Genomic DNA, 26,978 nt, shown 5'->3' on the forward strand with positions numbered 1-26,978 from the left:
AGTATATATAATTAGCACTGGGCACTTTAATCCTTGTATAAACAATGCACACTCTACCTACACATAATTTATTGTCCAAGGTCTTTTCTAAGGCATTTACAAAAGGATACTTACATACCGGCATCCCTATGGTGCTTTTACTTGTGGTTTAAGTTTTTCCATAATGTGTTTCCATGGATTCAGCGCACGCGCGGCTGCCCCGCTCTCTGACGTTTGGATGGGCGGCCACCAGGAGACTCGCGCATGCGCCGTCAATCTGACGGCCCATGTTAGCTTGCGCTCCACGGCCGCGCACTCATGCGTCCCAGTGACGAGTGGTGTCGGCCGCGCGTGCGCAATGACTATCCCGGAAATCACTCACTGGCGGCCTCGTATCAGCTGTGGCGCCGCATTAGAGTCCCGTAATGCAGACTGATGATTGGCCCGCTTCACTTTAAATACATGTTCATCCCTCCCCAACGCACGCCTCCTGACGAAGAAGCGAAACGTGCGTTGAGGCGGCGGGGACATCACGCAAACTATATACGATCACATGTAAGTGCTGTTCTTTACTTCTTCTGCTCCAATGCTATCGGCAATTTTGCAGGGCATCTTGTTGTGCCACTATACTTAGTAGTAGATGGCATTGGGGACATCAATTTCTAGAAAATTCGTAGTAATATAGGCACTTTACTAGATCTTTAGTTATATACATATTCATTGCGGTTTTTGTCCCTGCTTTCCTAGTAGTTACCTTGTTCTTGATTTTAATTGTACTTATATTTAATAAAAGCTATTTAGTGAAAATTGGCACAGTATACTGGTTTTTTTCTATGTTGCTCTCATAATGTTCAGTTTGGTGTGCTTTATGACTTAATTGGGGCTTGATGTTGTAGTTATACTCGAGTCAATAAGTTTTCCCAGTTTTTTGTTGCAAAATTAGGGGGGTTGGCTTATACTCAGGTCAGCTTATACTCGAGTATATACGATAACTTTTTTATTAGATCCTAGATAGTTCTTCTAAAAATAACTTTTGGCACCTTTTAAAACTAATTTTCAAAATACATTATGTAAGACGGTTCCCAAAGTGGAAAAACTAGGCCAATTTCCACAGTAGGCTTACTATACAAAACAAATAGCCCTCAAACAAGTGAAATGACAAGAAAAAAAAAAAAAGATTATTGGGCTCAAAATATGGCAGCACATAACAAATGTTTAATGTTTTTAAAAACAGTCACTTTTTCAAAAGAATTAAAACATAAAAAAATCTAATTAAATGTAGTTTATTATCTAAATTGCACTGATCCACCTAGTCAAGTAAACATGTTTTCTGAATGCTGTAAATGAAACCTAAGCAAGAAAAAAAAATTGAAATTTTTTTCCACTGCAAAAAAAAATCTTTTTACATGTTTTAAGTCCAATAAATGGTAAATTAAAAGTTGTCATTCAATACTATTATGCATTACAGGTGCTTCTCACAAAATTAGAATATCATCAAAAAGTTAATTTATTTCAGTTCTTCAATACAAAAAGTGAAACTCATTATATAGTCACTACAAACAGAGTGATAAATTTCAAGTGTTTATTTCTGTTAATGTTGATGATTATGGCTTACAGCCAATGAAAACCCAAAAGTCATTAATTATCTCAGTAAATTAGAATACTTTATAACACCAGCTTGAAAAATGATTTTAAAATCTGAAATGTTGGCCTACTGAAATGTATATTCAGGAAATGCACTCAATACTTGGTTGGCACTCCTTTTGCATTAATTACTGCATAAATGTGGTGTGGCATGGAGGCGATCAGCCTGTGGAACTGCTGAGGTGTTATGGAATCCCAGGTTGCTTTGATAGCAGCCTTCAGCTTGCCTGCATTGTTGGATCTGGTGTCTCATCTTCCTCTTGACAGTACCCCATAGATTCGCTATGGGGTTACGGTCAGGTGAGTTTGCTGCCCAATCAAGCACAGTGATACTGCTGTTTTTAAAACAGGTATTGGTACTTTTGGCAGTGTAAACAGGTGCCAAGTTCTGCTGGAGAAAGAAATTTCCATCTCCAAAAACCTTGTCGGCAGAGGGAAGCATGAAGTGCTCTAATATTTCCTGGTACATGGCTGGGCTGACTTTAGTCTTGACAAAACACAATAGACCTACACCAGCAGATGACATGACTCCCCAAACTATCACTGTTTATGGAAACTTCACACAAGACCTCAAGTAGCTTGGATTGTCTGTCTCTCCACTCTTCCTCCAGACTCTGGGACCTTGATTTCCAAATGAAATGCAAAATTTACTTTCATCTGAAAACAGCACCTTGAACCACTGAGCAATACTCCAGTTCTTTTTCTCATTGGCCCAGGTAAGATGCTTCTGGCATTGTCTATTGGTCATGAGTTGCTTGACACAAGGAATGTGACACTTGTAGCCCATGTCCTGGATATGTCTGTGTATGGTGGCTCTTGAAGCAATGACTCCGGCAGCAGTCCACTCCTTATGAATCTCCTCAAAATTTTTGAATGGCTTTTTCTTAACAATCCTTTCAAGGCTGCGGTTATCCTGGTTGCTTGTGCACCTTTTTCTACCACACTTTTTCCTTTCACTCAACTTTCCATTAATATGCTTGGATACAGCACTCTGTGAATAGCCAGTTTCTTTAGCAATGACCCTTTGTGGCTTACCCTCCTTGTGGAGTCTGTCAATGACTGCGTTCTGGACATCTGTCAAGTCTTTCCCATTATTGTGGAGCTACTGAAACAGTCTAAGGGACCATTTTACACACTTAGGAAGCCTTTGCAGGTGTTTATTATTAATTATACTAATTTAATGAGATAATTACTTTTGGGTTTCATTGGCTGTAAGCTATAATCATCAACATTAACAGAAATAAAGCTTGAAATAGATCACTCTGTTTGTAATGACTCTATATAATATATGAGTTTCACTTTTTGTATTGAAGAACCAAAATAAATTAACTTTTTGATGATATTCTAATTTTGGGAGAAGCACCTGTATGTAGAAAGAAGCTATCTTATAGTTAGGTTGACAGAAAAAAGAAAGTTATGGCTTTTGAAACATAGGGACAATAAAAAAAAGAAATGGCCAAAGTGGAAGGGGTAAAAGTAGTAAAAGAAAAGTTCAACTACAGTAAAAGTGGAACGTCTTTATTAGATACATTCATTTGTAAATCTAATTATTATTAAGCTAAAAGTAAACACTATTTTATTTCCCTTTGATTTGAATAAAAGCATTGCTTATTTTTTTAAAGTCTTTGCTAAGTGTATTCTGCAAAGCAATAAACAAAAGAAAAAGGCACAAAACAATATTAATCACATTGTATTATGTAGCTAAGAATAAGGAAATAAACATAATAGCAAAAAATTATAGACTAGACAACAAAAGAGCTAAGCTGTGTCGCAGCCGATAATTAAAAATAACGTAATTAATTCTCCACAATAAGAAGTAATTTTAAAATCATATTAAATGTACTTTAGGCACAAGACTTCAGAAAGATTATTCATGCAGAGGATTATATATTATTATAGAAAAATTATTAAATGAGCATTTTCCTTCTTGGCAAAATAAATTTGTTACAGTGCCAGTTCTGCAGAGAATATAAATTCAATAGAATTTATGGTTTCATGGCATCGTTCTCATGAAATATAGTATGTAGTAAAATATATATAATGGCCTTGGATGGATTAGATGTCCAACGCATGATGGATTTTTACACTGGTTGCCTACAGAAGATATATTTTGATTTATGAGGGGATATGTGTATGTTTTGTTCTCTGAAATAAGTCAATACATAATACCCACACAGAATAAGTGATATATTTTTAATTCTGATCCTCTTTTATGCAAATTATCATACCTACAGTACTCATCCTAAACACAGCTTATTGTAATGCAAAGCACATTTCTTAAAGGGAATCTGTCAGCAGATTTTTGCTATGGAATCTGAGAGCAGCCTGATGTAGGTTGAGAGCAAGTTGACAATTGGTGGAGGGTGCATTGTTACACAGATTAGATGGACGCGTTTGCACGTGACACCTAGTCAAGCACTAATGATGTGGTAAAACATTGATTTTATCGAAAATACAGCACAAAACCTAGTAAATGACACATCTCCTGAATCATGCTTTCTGCCCCTACATGATGCTGCTCTCAGAATAGACAGATGCACATATTTTATTTAAAGGGAATCTGTCACCTCAAAATTCGCCTATAAGCTAAGGCCACCGGCATCAGGGGCTTATCTACAGCATTCTGTAATGCTGTAGATAAGCCCCCGATGTAACCTGAAAGATAAGAAAAACAGGTTATATTATACTCACCCAGGGGCGGTCCGGATGTGGTCCTGTCCGATGAGCATTGTGGTCCGGGTCCAGCGCCTCCTATCTTCATACGATGATGTCCTCTTCTATGCTTCCTGCCACAGCTCCTGCGCAGGCGTACTTTGTGTGTCCTGTTGAGGGCAGAGCAAAGTACTGCAGTTCGCAGGTGCCGGGAAAGGTCAGACAGACCCGGCGCCTGCGCATTGCAGTACTTTAAGCTGCCCTCAACAGGGCAGATAAAGTACACCTACGCAGGAGCCGCGTCAGGAAGCAAAGAAGAGGACATCATCGTATGAAGATAGGAGGCGCTGGACCTGGACCGCGATGCCCATCAGACCCGACCGCCCCTGGGTGAGTATAATATAACCTGTTTTTCTTAACTTTCAGGTGACATCGGGGGCTTGTTTACAGCATTACAGAATGCTGTAGATAAGCCCCTGATGCCGGTGGCCTTAGCTTATAGGCGAATTTTGGGGTGACAGATTCCCTTTAATTAGGTTTTATTGAAAGAGTGATTTTTTTTAAATTCAGAAACACAATGTACAGACAAAATTTTGCCCTTTATCTCTAGCATTGTTGATTTCTATTTATTGCACATTCTTTATAAGTATATGGACACCCCTTCAAAATAGATATACAGTCATTGCCAAAAGTGTCATCAAAGAGACTGGCATCAATTTTGGTTTTCACAAAGTTTGATGACTGGATTTAGATCATTTGTTCAGATATTCCTATGATACTGAAGTACAATTGTAAGCATTTACTAAGTTTTTACACTAAGACACATACAAGTTTATGTAGAGACTTAATATTTAGAAGTGTTGATCCTTATTCTGCAAGACTTCTGCAATTCACCCTTGCATGCTGGATATCTGCTTCTGGGAAAAATCCTGATTCATAAAATCTCATTCTTACCTAATCAGTCCTTGGACTATTTCTGTGTTTTGGATTGATCACCTGCTTTTTCAGGATTGTCCATGGTTCAGGTCCTTTAACACTGGCACAAATACATCCCTGGAGTGTTCCTCTCCAAACACTGAACACTGCTGCCTTTGGAGGCCAGCTACTTAAGCCCCAGACCACACCCTTGTGAGGAGATAAGGTGGATATCCTCAAACCCACTGTATGGATGTCCACATAAAACTCAGTCTATTATACAAATTAGCTTAACCCCTCAATGCATTTAGTGTAGTGGAGGAAAATCTCTGGGTTTCATATCACTGATGTCATTAAGCATCGTGAAACATATCTCTCCTCCATTTTACCAGTGACTTTCTCATTGTTAAATATTTTGCACATTTATTCAATCAAGACTATTCACCAGGTGCATTACTCTTAAAGAAAAATGTCATGATAGTCTCATAAAAAAGGTAGTGGTTTATTGAATTGTCTACAGAAAAACCACATTGCAGTGAAACATAAAAATAGATGAAATAGTTACGAACAGATTGTCCATGTGTAGATATCAGCACTTGATACTCATCTTTCCCAAAGTTCCGAATGGTAGAAGCCGTCTGTCTGTGTGAAATCTGAAGGTCATCATGGCTACCAGCTGTAACTGTTCTGTTGTGAACTATACTTCTTGGCTCCCTCTTGTGGTCACTAGTGATTTGGCACTTGGAATGTCTTTTACCAGGTTTGTACTCACCTGCTTCGTTAGGCCTGGGGTGTTGCTATTTAAACTTCCTGGATGCTCAGTCCAGTGCCTGGCATCGTTGTAATCAGTTCATTTCTGTTTGCTCCTGTCTTCAGGTCCTGGTTCTTTGCAAGATAAGCTAAGTCCTGCTTTCTTACTTTTGTTTATTTGCATTGTTCTTATTTTTGTCCAGCTTGTACAAAATGTGATTTCTGATTTCGCTGGAAGCTCTAGGGGGCTGATATTCTCCCCCCTCACCGTTAGTCGGTTTGGGGGTTCTTGGATATTCAGCGTGGATATTTTGCAGGGTTTTTTGCTGACCATATAAGTCATCTTACTATCTTCTGCTATTTAGTCAGTGGGCCTCTCTTTGCTAAAATCTAGTTCATTCTTACGTTTGTCTTTTCTTCTTGCCTCACCGTTATTATTTGTTGGGGGCTTGTATTTCTTTGGGGTCTTTTCTCTGGAGGCAAGAGAGGTCTTATTTTCCCTGATAGGGTTAGTTAGTTCTCCGGCTGGCGTGAGACGTCTAGGATCAACGTAGGCACGTTCCCCGGCTACTGTTAGTGTTTGTGCTAGGATTAGCTATATGGTCAGCCTAGTTACCACTTCCCTATGAGCTGGTATTTATGTTTTGCAGACTTTGCTTAATCACTGAGATCCCTTGCCATTGGATCATAACAGTATGCCAGGCCAAAACTAGTTAATGAATTGCAGAAGTGGGATTAAAAGAAAAGGAGTTCTGAGTTTTTTGTTTTTTTTTCCTCCTCTTTCTTCCTTCCCCTTTTTCTCTGAGTGGCTGTAAGCTTGCTGCAGACATGAATGTTCAGACCTTGATTACTAGTGTGGATCAGCTTGCTGCACGAGTGCAGAGCATTCAGGATTTTGTTGTTAGCAGTCCTATGTCTGAGCCTAAGAAACCTATTCCTGAGCTGTTCTCTGGAGATCGATTTAAATTTGGGAATTTTAGGAATAATTGTAAATTGTTTCTATCTTTGAAACCTCGTTCGTCTGGAGATTCAGCTCAGCAAGTTAAAATTGTTATCTCCTTTTTGCGTGGCGACCCTCAGGATTGGGCTTTCTCGTTGGCGCCAGGAGATCCGGCATTGGCGGATGTTGATGCGTTTTTTCTGGCGCTCGGATTGCTTTATGAGGAGCCTAATCTTGATATTCAGTCAGAAAAAGCTCTACTGGCTATCTCTCAGGGCCAGGATCAAGCTGAGGTGTACTGCCAAAAATTTCGGAAATGGTCCGTGCTTACTCAATGGAATGAATGTGCTCTGGCCGCTAATTTCAGAAATGGCCTTTCTGAAGCCATTAAGAATGTGATGGTGAGTTTTCCAATTCCTACAAGTCTGAATGATTCTATGGCGCTGGCTATTCAGATTGATCGGCGTTTGCGGGAGCGCAAATCCGCTAATCCTCTCGCGGTGTTGTCTGTTGTGAATTAGACTTTTTTGGCTCCCTCTTGTGGTCACTAGTGATATGACTCTGGGATTGTCTTTCCTCAGTTTGGCACCCACCTGGGTCGTTAGTCCAGGGGTGTTGCTATATAAACTTCCTGGTTTCTCAGTCCTGTGCCTGGCATCGTTGTAATCAGTTCCTTTCTGTTTGCTCCTGTCTGCTGGTCTTGGATCTTGCAAAATTAAGCTAAGTCCTGCTTCCTTGTTTTTTGGTTATTTGCTTTGCTCTTATTTTTTGTCCAGCTTGTACTAAATGTGATTCCTGATTTTGCTGGAAGCTCTAGGGGGCTGGTGTTCTCCCCCCGGGCCGTTAGACGGTTCGGGGGTTCTTGAATATCCAGCGTGGAAATTTTGATAGGGTTTTTGCTGACCATATAAGTCATCTTACTATATTCTGCTATTAGTCAGTGGGCCTCTCTTTGCTAAATATCTAGTTCATTCTTACGTTTGTCTTTTCTCCTTACCTCACCGTTATTATTTGTTGGGGGCTTGTATCCAACTTTTGGGGTCTTTTCTCTGGAGGCAAGAAAGGTCTATCTTTTCCCTTCTAGGGTTAGTTAGTTCTCCGGCTGGCGCGAGACGTCTAGAACCAACGTAGGCACGTTCCCCGGCTGCTGCTATTTGTGGTGCTAGGATTAGATATATGGTCAGCCCAGTTACCACTGCCCTATGAGCTGGTTTTTTGTGTTTGCAGACTTGGTATGTACTTTTGAGACCCTCTGCCATTGGGGTCATAACAGTTGTCTGAACGGACACCTGTCTCAATGCAATGCGACAGAATCCTGACTAGAACCGAACGACAAAATCATAGACGTCAGAATGAGTTGTGTTTTTACTGTGGTGATTCTACACATGTTATATCAGCATGCTCTAAACGCCTAACCAAGGTTATCAGTCCTGTCACCATTGGTAATTTGCAGCCTAAATTTATTTTGTCTGTGACTTTAATTTGTTCATTGTCTTCCTACCCTGTTATGGCATTTGTGGATTCAGGTGCTGCCCTGAGTCTTATGGACTTGTCGTTTGCCAAGCGCTGCGGTTTTGTCCTGGAGCCTTTAAAAATTCCTATTCCTCTCAGAGGAATTGATGCTACGCCACTGGCAGAAAATAAACCGCAGTTTTGGACACAAGTGACCATGTGCATGACTCCTGAACATCGGGAGGTGATTCGTTTTCTTGTTCTGCATAAAATGAATGATTTGGTCGTGTTAGGTCTGCCATGGTTACAGACCCATAATCCTGTTTTGGATTGGAAGGCTATGTCTGTGTCGAGTTGGGGTTGTCAGGGAATTCATTGCGATTCTCCGCCGGTGTCTATTGCTACTTCTGCTCCTTCAGAGGTTCCTGAGTATTTGTGTGACTATCAGGATGTATTCAGTGAGTCCAGGTCCAGTGATCCTCCTCCTCATAGGGACTGTGACTGCGCTATAGATTTGATTCCTGGCAGTAAATTTCCTAAGGGACGATTATTTAATTTGTCTGTACCCGAGCATGCCGCGATGCGTTCTTATGTCAAGGAGTCTTTGGAGAAGGGGCATATTCGCCCATCCTCTTCCCCTCTTGGTGTGGGATTCTTTTTTGTGGCCAAGAAAGACGGGTCTTTGAGACCTTGTATAGACTATCGGCTTCTGAATAAAATCACTGTTAAGTTTCAGTATCCTTTGCCACTATTGTCAGACTTGTTTGCTCGGATTAAGGGTGCCAAGTGGTTCACCAAGATAGATCTTCGTGGTGCGTACAACCTTGTGCGCATTAGGCAGGGAGATGAATGGAAAACTGCATTCAATACGCCCGAAGGTCATTTTGAATACTTGGTGATGCCCTTTGGGCTCTCTAATGCTCCTTCAGTGTTTCAGTCCTTTATGCATGATATCTTCCGGAAGTATCTGGATAAATTTATGATTGTTTATCTGGATGATATTCTGGTTTTCTCGGATGATTGGGATTCTCATGTAAAGCAGGTCAGGATGGTGTTTCAGGTTTTGCGTGATAATGCTTTGTTTGTGAAGGGCTCAAAGTGTCTCTTTGGAGTGCAGAAGGTTTCCTTTTTGGGTTTTATTTTCTCCCCTTCTGCTGTGGAGATGGACCCAGTCAAGGTCCGAGCTATTCATGATTGGACTCAGCCCACGTCTGTTAAGAGTCTTCAGAAGTTCTTGGGGTTTGCTAATTTCTACCGTCGCTTTATCGCTAATTTTTCTAGCATTGTTAAACCTTTGACGGATATGACCAAGAAAGGTTCTGATGTGGCTAATTGGGCCCCTGCAGCCATGGAGGCTTTCCAGGAGCTGAAGCGCCGGTTTACTTCGGCGCCTGTTTTGTGCCAGCCTGATGCCTTTCAGGTTGAAGTGGATGCTTCTGAGATCGGTGCTGGGGCTGTTTTGTCGCAGAGAGGCTCTGGTTGCTCTGTGATGAGACCATGTGCCTTTTTCTCTAGGAAGTTTTCGCCTGCTGAGCGGAACTATGATGTTGGTAATCGGGAGTTGTTGGCCATGAAGTGGGCATTTGAGGAGTGGCGTCATTGGCTCGAGGGTGCTAAGCATCGTGTGGTGGTCTTGACTGATCACAAAAATCTGATGTATCTCGAGTCTGCTAAGCGCCTGAATCCTAGACAGGCTCGTTGGTTATTGTTTTTCTCTCGTTTTGACTTTGTGGTCTCGTACCTGCCTGGTTCGAAGAATGTTAAGGCTGATGCTCTTTCTAGGAGCTTTGTGCCTGACTCTCCTGGAGTCTCGGAGCCAGCTGGTATTCTTAAAGAGGGAGTAATCGTGTCGGCCATATCTCCTGATTTGCGACGTGTGTTGCAGAGATTTCAGGCTGGCAGACCTGACTCTTGTCCACCCGACAGACTGTTTGTTCCTGATAAATGGACCAGCAAAGTCATTTCCGAGGTTCATTCCTCGGTGTTGGCAGGGCACCCGGGAATTTTTGGTACCCGAGATTTGGTGGCTAGGTCCTTTTGGTGGCCTTCCTTGTCATGGGATGTGCGGTCATTTGTGCAGTCCTGTGGGACTTGTGCTCGGGCTAAGCCTTGTTGTTCTCGTGCTAGCGGGTTGCTTCTGCCCTTGCCCGTCCCGAAGAGGCCTTGGACACACATTTCCATGGATTTCATTTCTGATCTTCCGGTATCTCAAGGAATGTCTGTCATCTGGGTGGTGTGTGATCATTTTTCCAAGATGGTCCATTTGGTACCCTTGCCTAAGTTGCCTTCCTCTTCCGATCTGGTTCCTTTGTTTTTTCAGAATGTGGTTCATTTACACGGCATTCCGGAGAATATCGTGTCCCCGCTAGCGATACCCGCTTCCACTCACGCCGGTACACGCACGCCCTCTCTTGGAAGAGAACGAGGATTGTCCCTAGCCATAGTGAGCACCGCCATTTGCGGGTCTTGCATCTTGGCTCTCTGAAAGGAAACCAGCAGTTCGGCACTTGTCACACACCTCTATACAGTGGATAGGTAAGCTAATCCACGACCTACAGGCACTGTCAACTGTTATAGTATCATCGCATGTTTCAGCTGAGTGCAGCATTAGTGGGTGGATGATATAGGGAGTTTAGCGCTTTTTCATTCATTGTTTTTCCCCTACTCCACATATGACAAGTACTAAGTGAGTTCTTTAAGAAAATAACACTGTGTAGTAGGTGGTATTTGCAACCTCTGTGGATGGGTAGGTGTGTTATTATTATTTTACAATTCATTACGGATTGGTTCTAGTTTTGGTTTTGGCACTTGTAGCGTGGTATTCTATGATATCCAATTGTTTCTTGCTGATATTTATTATTAAAACTTTATTGCTGAACTATATTTATTAGATCAATAATGTGTAAGAATGTGTAGCCATGAACCAAAATAAGAATATATATATGAATAAATGAATGAATGAGTGAAAGAATTGTTGTATTAAACTCAGAATTGAAACATTTCTTATATAATGAAACCATAAGATCACTATATTTGATAAAGCAATATTCTTGTATTAGACATTACTTTATTAAATATTGATTTTTTTTCTTGAGATAAAAAATAAAAATTGAAGAAATGAAAAATGAAAAATAAAAATGGGAATAAAAATAAAAATAAGGCCTTTATATGTTGATGATAAATGCTGAGGTTATGTCTCAATAACATACTCCCTTTAATATTTTCATCATTTAGATGTTGTCATTGTTAGGGCTAGCGGAACGCACCGAGGAAAATAGTTTTTATTGTTAATGGTGCATTCGCAGCCCGGGGTCCACCGTGCAGGAGAACCTGCTGCTAGACAAATGGCAGCACTATATGGTGGTATTGGCTAGCTCGGCTAACTCACAGAGCAGCCGTGAAAGCAAAGCTCTGCGCCCTGTTAACTTCACAGGAGTACAGGCTAACTACCCAAGAGAGAGCAGTCAGTGGTCATGCATGCACACAAAACTCCTCGCCGTAGGTGCCAGCATTCTAGGGGCTTATTTCAGCCGGGTCCCTGAACACAATCATACATGACCACACTGGCGCAACTTAGAAAGACACTAGCGCATGGCCGCAACCTTCCCTCCAGCTGCTGGTCGTACCGCTGTAAACGCTGATCGTCTGCCATTTACTAGCCAGACCCTGGTGCTAGTGTACTGTTAGGGCTAGCGGAACCCACCGAGGAAAAGAGTTTTTTATTGTTATTGGTGCGTTCGCAGCCCGGGGTCCACCGTGCTGGAGAACCTGCTGCTAGACAAATGGCAGCACTATATGGCGGTATTGGCTAGCTCAGCTAACACACAGAGCAGCCGTGAAAGCAAAGCTCTGCGCCCTGTTAACTTCACAGGAGCACAGGCTAACTACCCAAGAGAGAGCAGTCAGTGGTCATGCATGCACACAAAACTCCCCGCCGGAGGTGCCAGCATTCTAGGGGCTTATTTCAGCCAGGTCCCTGAATGTACTCAAACACACAAACTCCTCGCCGGAGGTGTCAGCATTCTAGGCGCTTATTTCAGCCGGGTCCCTGAACACAATCATACATGACCACACTGGCGCAACTTAGAAAGACACTAGCGCATGGCCGTGCGGCCATGCGAGCCTTTTATAGCTGCAGCCAGAACAGGACCTTCCTAGAAGGACCAATGAGAAGCTGCCGCAAAGCCTGAGCACCTTCAGGACCTTCCTGGAGGACCAATGGGCTTTTCTGCAGTATCCAAGCATGTGACCCTCGATCTCCAATGAGAGATCTTACCCTGGGCATGCTCAGAAGGAGAAAAGCAAGACTTAGTCCCAAAAGCATCTGCTCGCCGCTGCCCAGCACTGACTACAATAGCAGAAGCTGGAAAAGCAGCAGTAATCCTCCTCACAGAGTCAGATTGAGCAAGACGCTGAGACCGATGTCTCCGCTGAGCAGCCTCCACTGCGGCAGGAGAAGAATGGGAGACCGCAGCAGAGATGGCCTGAGATTCCCCCTGTGCAGAGGCGGGAACTCGACCCCTAACATTACCCCCCCCCTTGGGCCTTGCTACGCTCGAAGGCAGCAATGAGCTGCGGAGCCCTAATGTGCTCAGCAGGCTCACCAAGACCTGTCCTCAGGACCATAACCCTTCCAGTCCACCAAATAACGTTTTTTGCCACGTACGACCTTGCACCCCAAAATAGCGTTCACCTCGTAATCGTCCGTAGACGAACCCGATGTCCCAGCAGATGACTCGGAAAACCGGGACATGTGTACGGGTTTCAAGAGGGACACATGAAAGGTGTCGTGTTACCCAGGCGTGGCGGAAGGGCTAAATGATAGACCACAGGGTTAACCTGTTCAAGGACCTTGAAAGGACCCAAGTAGGGAGGTGCAAATTTAGTGGACTCAACTCGCAGCCTGATGTTACGGGCAGAGAGCCACACCAAATCACCTGGAGCAAAGGTCGGAGCGGGGCACCGATGTGCATCGGCGGAAGACCTCATTCTCTCCTTGGAGGCCCAAATGGCATCCTGAGTGCGGTCCCAAATATCCCGTGCTTCCACAGCCCAGTCTGCTACCCTGGAGTCGGCGGAAGACACAGGCATAGGCACAGGTACCTGCGGATGCTGACCACAGTTGAGGAGGAATGGGGTTTGTCCAGTGGAGTCAGCTACAGCATTGTTCAGCGCAAACTCCGCCCACGGTAGCAAGGATGCCCAGTCATCCAGCCTGGCTGAGACAAAATGTCGCAGATATGTGACCAAGGTCTGGTTGGCCCTCTCTACCAACCCATTCGTCTCAGGATGATATGCGGAAGAGAGATTTAACTCAATGCTGAGAAAATGACAAAGCTCTCTCCAGAACCGAGACGCAAACTGGGGACCCCGGTCACTAACAATTTTGTCTGGCATACCGTGTAGGCGGAAGATATGTTTAATGAACAACGCTACCAAGGCCCGTGCAGAAGGTAACCATGGAAGCGGCACCAAATGCACCATTTTGGAAAAATGATCAGTGATAACCCAAATGATGGTACAGCCACGAGACTTTGGCAAACCCACCACAAAGTCCATCCCGACCATTTCCCAGGGCCTGCCTGCCACCGGCAATGGATAGAGTAACCCAGCTGGCCATTGTTGAGGAGACTTATTTCTGGCACAGGAGACACATGCCTGAATATAATTTCTGACATCACGGACCATATGTGGCCACCAGTACATTCTCGCCAACAGCTCAGACGTCCTCTTTGTCCCAAAGTGTCCACCCACCCTGGACGAATGAGCCCAAGAGAGAACCTCTGGTCGCAAATTAATGGGCACAAAAGTCTTGCCCGGAGGCACAGACTCTAGTGAAACCGGAGCTACGGTTCTCAGACTCTCGGAAGGGACAATAAGCCGAGGCTCTCCTTCCTCCTCAGATGACACAACAGAGCGAGAAAGGGCATCAGCACGAATGTTCTTCTCCCCAGCGAGATAATGGAGGGTGAAATGGAACCGGGAGAAGAACAAGGACCATCTGGCCTGGCGAGAATTTAGCCACTGAGCTGTTTGCAAATATAATAAATTTTTGTGGTCCGTGAAGACCTGAAAGGGAAAACGAGCCCCCTCCAAGAGATGTCTCCACTCAGAGAAAGCCAACTTCATCGCTAGCAGCTCCCTGTCCCCGATGGAATAATTCTTCTCCACTGGTGTGAAGGTCTTGGAGAAAAAGAAGCAAGGATGCTTCCGACCTTAAGCATCCTTTTGGAAAAGGACTGCTCCTGCACCAACGGATGAGGCATCCACCTTCATGATAAACGGCTTATCTACATCGGGACGATGTAGAATGGGAGCGCTAGCAAAATGAGACTTGATAGAAGAGAAGGCCCTGGAGACCTCTTCTGACCACAATTTGGGATTTGCTCCCTTTTTGGTGAGGGCTACCAAGGGAGCTACCAAAGTTGAGAAGTGGATAATGAACTGGCGGTAATAATTAATGAACCCCATAAAGCGCTGCACCGCTTTAAGAGAATGAGGGTCTTCACAGCTTGTAGTTTGGCAGGATCCATAGCCAATCCCTGGGCTGAGATGATATAGCCCAGGAAAGGTAAAGACTCCTGCTCAAACGTACACTTCTCCAACTTTGCATACAGGGAATTTGCCCGCAAGAGGTCGAAGACTCTGCCAACATCTCTCCGGTGGGAGTCAATATCAGGCGAAAAGATGAGAATATCATCCAGATAGACTACAACCGAGGTGGAGAGCATATCCAAGAAAATGTCATTGACAAAGTCTTGGAAAACGGCTGGGGCATTACAGAGCCCGAAGGGCATCACTAGATATTCATAGTGACCATCTCTGGTGTTAAACGCCGTCTTCCATTCGTCCCCCTCACGGATGCGAATCAGGTTATACGCACCCCACAGATCTAATTTGGCAAATACCCTTGCTCCCCATAGCCTATCAAAAAGCTCAGAAATCAAGGGCAGCGGGTATTTATTCTTAATGGTGATGGCGTTAAGACCCCTGTAGTCTATGCAAGGACATAACTCTCCGATCTTCTTCTGAACGAAAAAGAACCCTGCCCCTGCCGGTGACACTGACTTCCTAATGAACCCTCTTGCCAAGTTCTCCTGGATGTATAGGAACATAGCCTCAGTCTCCAGGAGAGAGAGGGGATAGACACGTCCCCGAGGAGGTTCTGCTCCAGGCAAGAGATCTATAGGACAGTCATAGGGATGGTGAGGCGGAAGGGTCTCCGCAGCCCTCTTGGAGAAAACTTCTGCATAGGACCGATAGCATTCGGGAAGAGAAGACAGATCTGCGGGTATCTCAGTGGTGGAAACCTGAACGCACTCTTTCACACATCTGCCCTTACAAGACTCACTCCAACCCAATATCCTCCCAGCGGACCACTCAATATGTGGAGAGTGAAAACGGAGCCAGGGTATTCCCAGCAGAATCTCATCTATTACCTCGGGAAGAACAAGAAGGGAAATAATCTCCTGGTGGGATGGGGACATGGCTAATGTGAAAGGGACAGTCTGGTGTGTGATTTGTATTGGAAGTGTCGACTAGTGTTGAGCATTCCGATACCGCAAGTATCGGGTATCGGCCGATACTTGCGGGTATCGGAATTCCGATACCGAGATCCGATACTTTTGTGGTATCGGGTATCGGTATCGAAACAACATTAATGTAAAAATGTGTAAAAGAGAGAATTAAAATAAAAAAATATTGCTATACTCACCTCTCCGACGCAGCCTGGACCTCAGCGAGGGAACCGGCAGCGTTGTTTGCTTAAAATTCGCGCTTTTCCTTCCTTACGTGAAGTCCCGGCTTGTGATTGGTCGCGTGCCGCCCATGTGGCCGCGACGCGACCAATCACAGCAAGCCGTGACGTAATTTTAGGTCCTTCAGGATTTTAAAATTACGTTCTGGCTTGTGATTGGTCGCGTCGCGGTCACATGGGCGACGCGACCAATCACAAGCCGTGACGTCACGGGAGGCAGGACACGCGCGCATTTTAAAATGCGCGCGTGTCCAGCCTCCCGTGACGTCACGGCTTGTGATTGGTCGCGTCGCCCATGTGACCGCGACGCGACCAATCACAAGCCAGAACGTAATTTTAAAATCCTGAAGGACCTAAAATTACGTCACGGCTTGCTGTGATTGGTCGCGTCGCGGCCACATGGGCGGCACACGACCAATCACAAGCCGGGACTTCACGTAAGGAAGGAAAAGCGCGAATTTTAAGCAAACAACGCTGCCGGTTCCCTCGGTGAGGTCCAGGCTGCGTCGGAGAGGTGAGTATAGCAATATTTTTTATTTTAATTCTTTCTTTTACACATTAATATGGATCCCAGGGCCTGAAGGAGAGTTTCCTCTCCTTCAGACCCTGGGAACCATCAGGAATACCGTCCGATACTTGAGTCCCATTGACTTGTATTGGTATCGGGTATCGGTATCGGATTGGATCCGATACTTTGCCGGTATCGGCCGATACTTTCCGATACCGATACTTTCAAGTATCGGACGGTATCGCTCAACACTAGTGTCAACCCATTCACCACTCTAACAGTTACTGGTTTGGTGAGCATCACCAGAGGTACATTGTGGCGCAGAGCAAAAGTAGAGGACATGAAATTTCCCTCTGCTCCTGAATCCACACAAAGCTCAACTGCAAGAGTGAATGAGTCCAACAGAATTGTCCCTTTAAAGGACAACTTGGAGGAAAAGGCCGCTGTGTCAGTGAACCTCCTCCTATGGTCACTAGACGCGATCATTTACCCAACCGCTGTGGACACTTGTTAGCATAATGTCCCAGTTGCTGACAATTTTTACACACCACAGGTACTCAAACAGTTTGAGACTTAGGTCCCGCTCGAGAAACCTCCATGGCCTCATGGGAGTCGGACGCCAGGACAGGAGATTCTAGAGGTTTGGCAAAGGTGGGAGCCAGCCGAAACCTCTGCCTACACTGGATCTTCTCCAACCTCCGCTCGTTAAAACGGAGGTCGATGCGGGTAGAAACTGTAATGAGCTCCTCCAGTGTGGTGGGAATCTCCCTGGTGGCCAAGGCGTCCTTTACATGATCAACCAGTCCTTTCCAGCCATTCTAGCTCAGAGGCTAGAGTCCAGAATTGAACGGCAAACTGGCTGACCATGGACGAACCCTGAGTAATTGCCAACAATTGGAGCATGGTATCGTGAGTGACACGAGGTCCTAAAAAGACCTGCTTCAGAGCGTCCAGGAAGAGAGGAGCACTCTGCACTACACGATCATTGCGCTCCCAAAGCGGCGTTGCCCACTCCAACGCCCTGCCTGACAAAAGAGACAAAATGAATCCCACTCTCGCCCGTTCCAAAGGAAAACGTGCAGCCAGGAGCTCGAGATGTATGGAGCACTGGCTCACGAATCCGCGACATAGTTTACTGTCACCAGAAAACTTGTCTGGAAGCGGGAGACGGGATATAGTCGGAGCAGGGGTGGCTGCGGACAAACTGGCTGCAGCTGCACTTGCAGCCTGAACAATGACAGCAGTGACGTCCACAGCTGAGGTTGTACGCTCTACTGTAGAGCCGCCAACCTTCCCTCCAGCTGCTGGTCGTACCGCTGTAAACGCTGATCGTCTGCCATTTACTAGCCAGACCGTGGTGCTAGTGTACCGTTAGGGCTAGCGGAACCCACCGAGGAAAAGAGTTTTTTATTGTTATTGGTGCGTTCGCAGCCCGGGGTCCACCGTGCTGGAGAACCTGCTGCTAGACAAATGGCAGCACTATATGGCGGTATTGGCTAGCTCAGCTAACACACAGAGCAGTCGTGAAAGCAAAGCTCTGCACCCTGTTAACTTCACAGGAGCACAGGCTAACTACCCAAGAGAGAGCAGTCAGTGGTCATGCATGCACACAAAACTCCCCGCTGGAGGTGCAAGCATTCTAGGGGCTTATTTCAGCCAGGTCCCTGAATGTACTCAAACACACAAACTCCTCGCCGGAGGTGCCAGCATTCTAGGTGCTTATTTCAGCCGGGTCCCTGAACACAATCATACATGACCACACTGGCGCAACTTAGAAAGACACTAGCGCATGGCCGTGCGGCCATACGAGCCTTTTATAGCTGCTGCCAGAACAGGACCTTCCTAGAAGGACCAATGAGAAGCTACCGCAAAGCTTGAGCACCTTCAGGACCTTCCTGGAGGACCAATGGGCTTTGCTGCAGTATCCAAGCATGTGACCCTCGATCTCCAATGAGAGATCTTACCCTGGGCATGCTCAGAAGGAGAAAAGCAAGACTTAGTCCCAAAAGCGTCTGCTCGCCACTGCCCAGCACTGACTACAATAGCAGAAGCTGGAAAAGCAGCAGTAATCCTCCTCACAGAGTCAGATTGAGCGAGACGCTGAGACCGACGTCTCCGCCGAGCAGCCTTCACCGCGGCAGGAGAAGAATGGGAGACCGCAGCGGAGATGGCCAGAGATTCCCCCTGTGCAGAGGCGGGAACTCGACCCCTAACAGACATAACCTTGGATTACCAAAATATTGAAATTATGCAACTTTGCATATAATATCCTTCATTAGAGAAAAAAATGACTTTTATAATACTTAATGTTATTATACCCAATATTACCTTATTAATATTTCTTCTTTATTAAAATGTGTGAAGAGGTATTGATAAAATGTGATGATGTAATCAAGATCAAAAACACATTTCCCCCTTAATATCAAAAATATTATTTTATTAAAAATTTAATTTGTAAAAACCAAAATTAAAAATCATTAATTTTATAACTGTCATATCAGCTTGTGCCATATCTTTGTTTGAAGATGTGTACCCATCTATGTAACCATTAAAAAAACACTGACTATCAAAAAATTATCATTTGGAAAAATGTTGTTCTTAAATGTAGATTTTCTTGATTAAACCATATTGATGTGTGATTGCACTTATTCATTATTAACTAAATCAAGAAATAATAATTACTAAAGAAATATAGAAATATATGTTGAGTAAATAATATTTAAATATTTCTTAATATTCTAATAATTTAACTGAATCTTATTTTCCCTTAAACACAAAGTTGTTGTTTTTTTTTTTCTCAACATACCATAAATCATGAGGCCTCTTTCATACTTGCACATTCCACGCTAGTCTTACGTTACACTTCACTCTTAGCAGCTGCTCATACGCTCATCTGTCATCTGTCACTCAGACTGTGACACACATTGAAGTTGAGACTACATATTTCACATACAAAGAATAAGAATACATGTATATTATCCCAAAATATTGTATCCTAATTATCAATGCGCATTGTAAACTATTAAATTTAGTATTCTAATATTCCTTTGAATATTCCTCAAATACTAACACTATCTAACTTAACACTATGTTCTAACCTATAGATAGGACTCATCCATAAGAAATTTAAGCATTTGTTGTACAGCAATATCTGGTACAGGCCTGCAACTGTATCCGTTAGGAGGTTTCTAAATTCTTCTTACACTAAAACAAGGGTATATAGTATCTTTATTTTTAACTCACACTTGTCACATGTCATGCACCATGCAGTGAAGGAAAAAAAACAAGTTTTAGATTGTTACAGGACAAGATTACAGTACACAAATTTTAGATTTTTAGTTATGTATTATTTTTTTCTTAAATGTTAAATATATAAAATCATGCAGTTATTATAACTTCCTGTGTAAATAAAACATAAATTCATGTAAGAAGTTTTTTGTTCAATTCCTGCTTTGAAATGAAAGCTCTAAGGAAAAATAAAAGATAAGGTTAATTTCATATTTATTCAGAAACAAAATAATTTAAATATCTTATACATATGTATATATTTAATATATGTATTTAATGTAATTCTAAGTATTATTACTGGAGTAAATTTTAATTATTTCATTATACATATAAAAATACAGTTAATATAATCTCTACTTATACAAATATGCTACAGTATTTACTGTATACTATATTAATATATATGTATAACTATATTGTATAAAATAATTACATATTAATAAATAATACATTGTAGAACTCATTTACACATCATATAATATAATTACATTTTTAGCCAATTCCTAAACCAAATCTCAACTCTCTGTCAATAATTTGTTGAAAAGCGCTATTTAATAAGGTCATTTTTAGACCGAGCTGTGATAATGGAGTGTTCAGCTGAGCACCCCCTATACTCACCTGCTTCTGTCTGTCAATTTCCGCCATCTTTACAGAGAGATCTGGCTCGTCAGCTTTTAACCCATTCAGAGCAGCTTCTTTAATGGACTCATAGGGTTTGTAGCAAATATGTAATTTTCTTCGTACTTCATAGATTTGATTTTGGGTCAGTTTTGGAGATTTTGATTTTGGCTTCTGATAAGATATAATTTTGCCTGGTTTCAAAAACTTAGTATGATTTGTTTTTCTTTCAAGATTCTCATGTTTTCTAGAAAAATCAAGGGATTGCGCACATTCAAATAAAGAATCTTTTTGTGACGCAATAACACGAGATACAGGATTTAAGAATCTAAATTTGTTTACAAAACAATTTATCATTGATTTTTTATTCAAATTCATACTGATCAATTTGTACACCCTTTCAAATATGGACATGAATGTAAAAGTACATTCTTTCCAGCCAATCTTCAATTTTAGAAGAATTTCAAGATCTGGATAATTATCTTTTAATCCACAACATATCAAAATTTTTAATCTTTCTACATCAGTCATTTCTTCATGGAACTCATCACTCTGCATTTTTAATGAAAATCTTCTGGAAAGAATTACTGGAAGCCACATTTTAAACAACTGATTTTTCTGCTCATTAGTCAAATCAAACTTATCAGCAAAACTCTCAAATATCTCTGAATTTCTGCACACATGGATTTTGTCATCATATGCAGGAATGATTTTGCATAATTTTAACAAGATTTTCCTAGATTTAGTTTGGGGTTGGGCCTCCGAGTCGTCTTCTATTTTTAGTGACCCTTCTACATCATCTTTGTCAGTTGTCATGTCTCCTACGTGTCCTCCATCTTGTTTTTCATCATGAGACACAAAGTCAAGGTCACCTTGAGTGGCCATTACAGACACGTGCGTCACATCTACCTCACTCTTCACATCACAGTCAATATTGGGAACATCATTAATTTCCTTAGAAATTCTTTCTACACAGTCTTTTTTGGACTTCTCTGTAACAAACTCGTTAAATACATAAATCATATGTAATATATTTTTCAGTTGCTCTTTTTCTTTTTTCCTAGATATTAGCTTAGAATCTAACTTTAGATTTGCTATCTTGCATTCTGCACATAAAGAGAGCCAAAATATTTCTAAGCTAGATTTGTACAAACTTACAAATTCTATCTGACTTGATTTAGCATATGAATTAATCAAATCCATTTTCCTTACCTTAAAATCTCAGCTTGTAGTTGTAGTTCCTTTGTTAGACAATGCTGGGCTCTGGACTTCAGCACGTCTATTTTCAGCACGTCTGTCTTCAGCACTTCCAATGCTAGTGCTTGTCAATCCGTCTGACACCTGTTACGTCTCTTTACTCATAGGTTCTTTGAAATCTTTGTGACTTGAAGTTTTGAAGTGGAATTCCTGAAAACTTGCACAACATCTAGCGAAGCTCATCTCTCTTCCCCCATGTGCAAGAAGAAGGAAATCCACGCAAAAATAGCACACAAAATCAAAATGGATGAAGCGGCTGGACAGAAATATGACCCTGGCTGCCACATTCAAGATGAATTGGAGAGGAGAAAGTTTGGTAAGAGTCAGACCGATCAGAAGAGAGTTGCAGTAGTCCAGATGAGAATGAATAAGAGCCACAGTAATTGTCTTAGCAGTTTCAAAGGTGAGAAAAGGTCGGATTCTAGAGATGTTTTTAAGATGCAGGTGACAAGAGTGAGTGAGTGATCGGATATAGGGAGTAAAGGAAAGTTTGGTGTCGAATATGACCCCAAGACAGCGGGCATGCTGCTTGAGAGTTATGGTTGAACCCTCCAGGGTTATTTCATTGTTAGGTAGAGTGAGGTTAGTAGAGGGGAGAAACACAAGAAGTTCTGTTTTGGAAAGATTTAGTTTCAGATAGCGGGAGGACATGATGTTAGAGACAGCAGACAGACAATCCTTGGTATTTTGAATTAGGGTAGGGGTGATGTCAGGGGAAGAATTGTATAATTGGGTGTCATCAGCATAGAGATGATACAGGAACCCAAATCTGCTAACTGTTTGTCCAATAGGGGAATTGTATAGAGAGAAGAGGAGGGGGCCAAGGACTGAGCCCTGCGGAACCCCAATAGTAAGGGGACGAGGAGAGGAAGAGGAGTCGGCAAAAGATACAGTGAAGGAGGGCTGTGTCCTTGAGGCCTATAGAGTGGAGCATAGTGAGGAGGAGCTGGTGATTCACAGTGTCAAATGCGGCAGAGAAATCCAGAAGAATCAGCAGGGAGCAATGACCTTTGAATTGAGCTGTCATTAGATCATTAGAGACTTTATTGAGGGCAGTTTCAGTGGAGTGTAAAGAGCAGAAACCAGATTGTAAGGAGTCGAGAAGAGTTATCCGAGAGATAGCGGATTAGACGGGAGTGGACCAAACATTCCAGGAGTTTAGAGATGCAGGAAAGGTTAGAGAGAGGTCTGTAGTTAGCAGTGCAGTTCTGATCCACAGATGGCTTTTTAAGTAAAGGGGTTATGATGGCATGTTTAAATGAGGAGCGAAAGATACCTGAAGAAAGAGAGGGGTTAAATATTTTAGTCAGGTGAGTGGTGACCACTGGTGAGAGAGACTGCAGGAGATGTGAAGGAATGGGGTCACTGTTGCAGGTTGTAGGCCGAGCAGAAGTGAGGAGCTTAGAAACTTCTTCTTCTGAAACAGGCTCAAAGATGTCTAGTGAGCTTGAGGTGCGGCAGGGAAGGAGATCCAGGCACTGAGGAGATTGGGCTGAGACATCCTGATGGATGTGGTTGATTTTTTTCTAGGAAATAAGTGGCCAGATCCTCACCGGTGAGGTTGGTGATGAGGGCCTGTACTTTAGGTTTCAGGAGGCAGTTTAAGGTTTAAAAAAGTTGTTTTGGGTTGTTGAATAGTGAGGTGATGAGGGTGGTGAAGTACGATTGTTTGGCCAGATAAAGGGCAGAGTTATAGGTTTTGTGCATGAACTTATAGTGGATGAAGTCTTCTGCTAAGAGAGATTTTCTCCACTGCTGCTCTGCACACCTTGAGCAGCGCTGAAGAAAGCCTGTTTGCATTATGTGCCAGGGCTGCCATTGTCTATGTCGGGTCTTTCTGCGTGTAGAAGGTGCTGCTTCATCTAGGGCATTCTTCAGTGTATTTTTGAAGTGTGACAGTGCCAAGTCTGCACAGGAGAGGGAGGAGATGGGGCTAAAGATGTGTGGAGACTGTCCATAAGCTGCTGGGTATTTATGGTACGTGTATTCCGATAAGTGTGGTAAATGGGGGTGTCCCGGGTGAGGAGGCAATTCTTGACAGAGAAGGAAAGAAGGTTGTGTTGTGGAGAGGGGAGTTAGTAAAGTCATGCAGAGAGCCGGGATGGGAGAAAGCCAGGTCCAGAGGATTTCCGTCCTCATGTGTAAGAGAATTAGTAAACTGTGAGAGGCCGAATGAAGAAGTTAGAGAAAGAAGATGAGAGGCAGATTGGGAGAGGGGATCATTGATGGGATGTTAAAGTCTCCCATGATGAGGGTGGGGATGTCACAAGATAGAAAGTGAGAAAGCCAGGTGGCAAAGTCTAGAAACTGGCGGGAGGAGCCTGGAGGGCGATAAACAACCACCACTCGCAAGGAGAATGTCTTAAAGAGTCTGATGGCGTGGACTTCAAAGGAAGAAAATGTAAGTGAGGGAACTGGGGGGATGACCTGGAAAGCACATTGTGATGAAAGGAGCAAATCAACACCGCAACCCTGTCTGTTCTCAGGTCTGGCGGTATGTGAAAATGTCAGCCCACCAAATGAGAGAGCGGCAGGGCGGTGGTGTCTGAAGGATGGATCCAGGTTTCTGTAATAGCCAGAAGGTTAAGGGAATTAGAGAGGAAAAAATTGTGAATGTAAGTTAGTTTGTTACACACAGACCGTGCATTCCAGTGACCATATTGGAAAGCGATAGGAGAAGGCATGCACTGAATGTTAATAAGATTAGCAGGGTTTCCATATGCAGCTGGAGGAGAGTAATGAATGCTGGTGGAGGGAGGCCCAGGGTTGGGGGAGATGTCACCTGCAATTAGTAAAAGGAGAAAAAACTGAAAGTGCAGGTGGTGGAATGATTTGTATGAATTGTCATGAATCCCAATGGCTAGGGATAGCACAGGACAAGCAAAGTACAAATATATTACGGACGAGCTCTAGGGTGATGGAACCTGGGCTGACCGCTGCCCTACGCCTGACAAACGCAACTAGAGATAGCCAGGGAGCGTGCCTACGTTGGTTCTAGACGCCACGCACCAGCCTAAGAGCTAACTAGCACTGCAGAGAAAATAAAGACCTCACTTGCCTCCAGCGGAATGAACCCCAAAAGATATAGTTGCCCCCCACATGTATTGACGGTGAAATGAGAGGAAGGCACACACATAGAGAGGATATATATAGTTTTAGCAAATTGAGGCCCGCTGTAAACTAGAAAGCAGAACGATACAAAAGGGGACTGAGCGGTCAGCAAAAAACCCTAATCAAAAAAACCATCCTGAGATTACAAGAACCCATGTGCCAACTCATGGCACATGGGGAGAACCTCAGTCCACTAGAGCTACCAGCTAGCATAGAGACATAATAAGCAAGCTGGACAAAAAAACCAAACAACTGAAAATCAGCACTTAGCTTATCCTGAAAGATCTGGGAGCAGGTAGGCAGGAACCAAACAGAGCACATCTGAATACATTGATAGCCGGCAAGATAATGACAGAAAGGCCAGGTAATATAGGAAACACCCAGCCACTGATGGACAGGTGGAAACCAAAGGCCGCAACCCACCAAAGTCACCCAGTACCAGCAGTAACCACCAGAGGGAGCCCACAAACAGAATCCACAACAGTACCCCCCCCTTGAGGAGGGGTCACCGAACCCTCACGAGAACCCCCAGGGCGATCAGGGTGAGCTCTATGGAAGGCGCGGACCAAATCAGTCGCATGAACATCGGAGGCGACCACCCAGGAATTATCCTCCTGACCATAACCCTTCCACTTAACCAAATACTGGAGTTTGCGTCTGGAAACACGAGAATCCAAGATCTTCTCAACAACATACTCCAATTCTCCCTCCACCAGCACCGGAGCAGGAGGCTCAACCGAAGGAACAACGGGCACCTCATACCTCCGCAACAACGACCGATGGAACACATTATGAATAGCAAACGATGCTGGGAGATCCAAATGAAAAGATACAGGGTTAAGAATCTCCGAGATCCTATAAGGACCGATGAACCGAGGCTTGAACTTAGGAGAAGAGACCTTCATAGGGACAAAACGAGAAGACAACCACACCAAATCCCCAACAAGAAGTCGGGGACCCACGCGGCGATGGCGATTAGCAAACTGCTGAGTCTTCTCCTGAGATAACTTCAAATTGTCCACCACCTGATTCCAAATCTGATGTAGCCTGTCCACCACCACGTCCACTCCAGGACAATCCGAAGGCTCCACCTGACCAGAGGAAAAACGAGGATGAAACCCCGAATTACAAAAAAAAGGAGAGACCAACGTGGCCGAACTAGCCCGATTATTAAGAGCAAATTCGGCCAGTGGCAAAAAAGCAACCCAGTCATCTTGATCAGCAGAAACAAAACACCTCAAATAAGTTTCCAAGGTCTGATTAGTTCGCTCCGTCTGGCCATTCGTCTGAGGATGGAATGCAGACGAGAAAGACAAATCAATGCCCATCTTGGCACAAAACGTCCGCCAAAATCTAGACACAAACTGGGATCCCCTGTCAGAAACGATATTCTCCGGAATCCCATGCAAACGAACCACGTTCTGAAAAAATAAAGGGACCAACTCAGAGGAGGAAGGCAACTTAGGCAAGGGCACCAAATGAACCATCTTAGAAAAGCGGTCACACACAACCCAGATAACGGACATTTTCTGTGAAACCGGGAGATCAGAAATAAAATCCATGGAAATATGCGTCCAAGGCCTCTTCGGGATGGGCAAGGATAACAACAACCCACTGGCCCGAGAACAGCAAGGCTTAGCTCGAGCACACACTTCACAAGACTGCACAAAGGTACGCACATCCCTAGACAAGGAAGGCCACCAAAAAGACCTGGCCACCAAGTCTCTAGTACCAAATATTCCAGGATGACCAGCCAACACAGAAGAATGGACCTCGGAGATGACTCTACTGGTCCAATCATCCGGAACAAACAGTCTTTCTGGTGGACAACGATCCGGTTTATCCACCTGAAACTCCTGCAATGCACGTCGCAAGTCTGGGGATACGGCGGACAATATTACCCCATCCCTAAGGATACCAGTAGGCCCAGAGTCTCCAGGAGAGTCAGGCACAAAACTCCTGGAAAGAGCATCTGCCTTCACATTCTTTGAACCTGGCAGGTATGAAACCACGAAATTGAAACGAGAAAAAAACAACGACCAACGAGCCTGTCTAGGATTCAAACGCCTGGCAGACTCAAGGTAAATGAGATTCTTGTGATCAGTCAA

The 26,978-nt window shown here is 43.7% G+C and overlaps 1 long non-coding RNA gene across 1 annotated transcript in view; it reads left to right on the plus strand.

The window, feature by feature from the left end:
• LOC143818439 (uncharacterized) overlaps window positions 1-26,978 on the plus strand; it is a 100,918-nt gene that overhangs the window by 13,052 nt on the left and 60,888 nt on the right. Inside the window, exon 2 of the long non-coding RNA XR_013224546.1 lies at window positions 21,867-22,075. This is a non-coding gene — a long non-coding RNA (uncharacterized LOC143818439). The remainder of the gene's footprint in view (window positions 1-21,866; window positions 22,076-26,978) is intronic.

Source organism: Ranitomeya variabilis, chromosome 3 (genome assembly GCF_051348905.1).
Source record: "Ranitomeya variabilis isolate aRanVar5 chromosome 3, aRanVar5.hap1, whole genome shotgun sequence".
Classification (NCBI taxonomy): Eukaryota; Metazoa; Chordata; class Amphibia; order Anura; family Dendrobatidae; genus Ranitomeya; species Ranitomeya variabilis.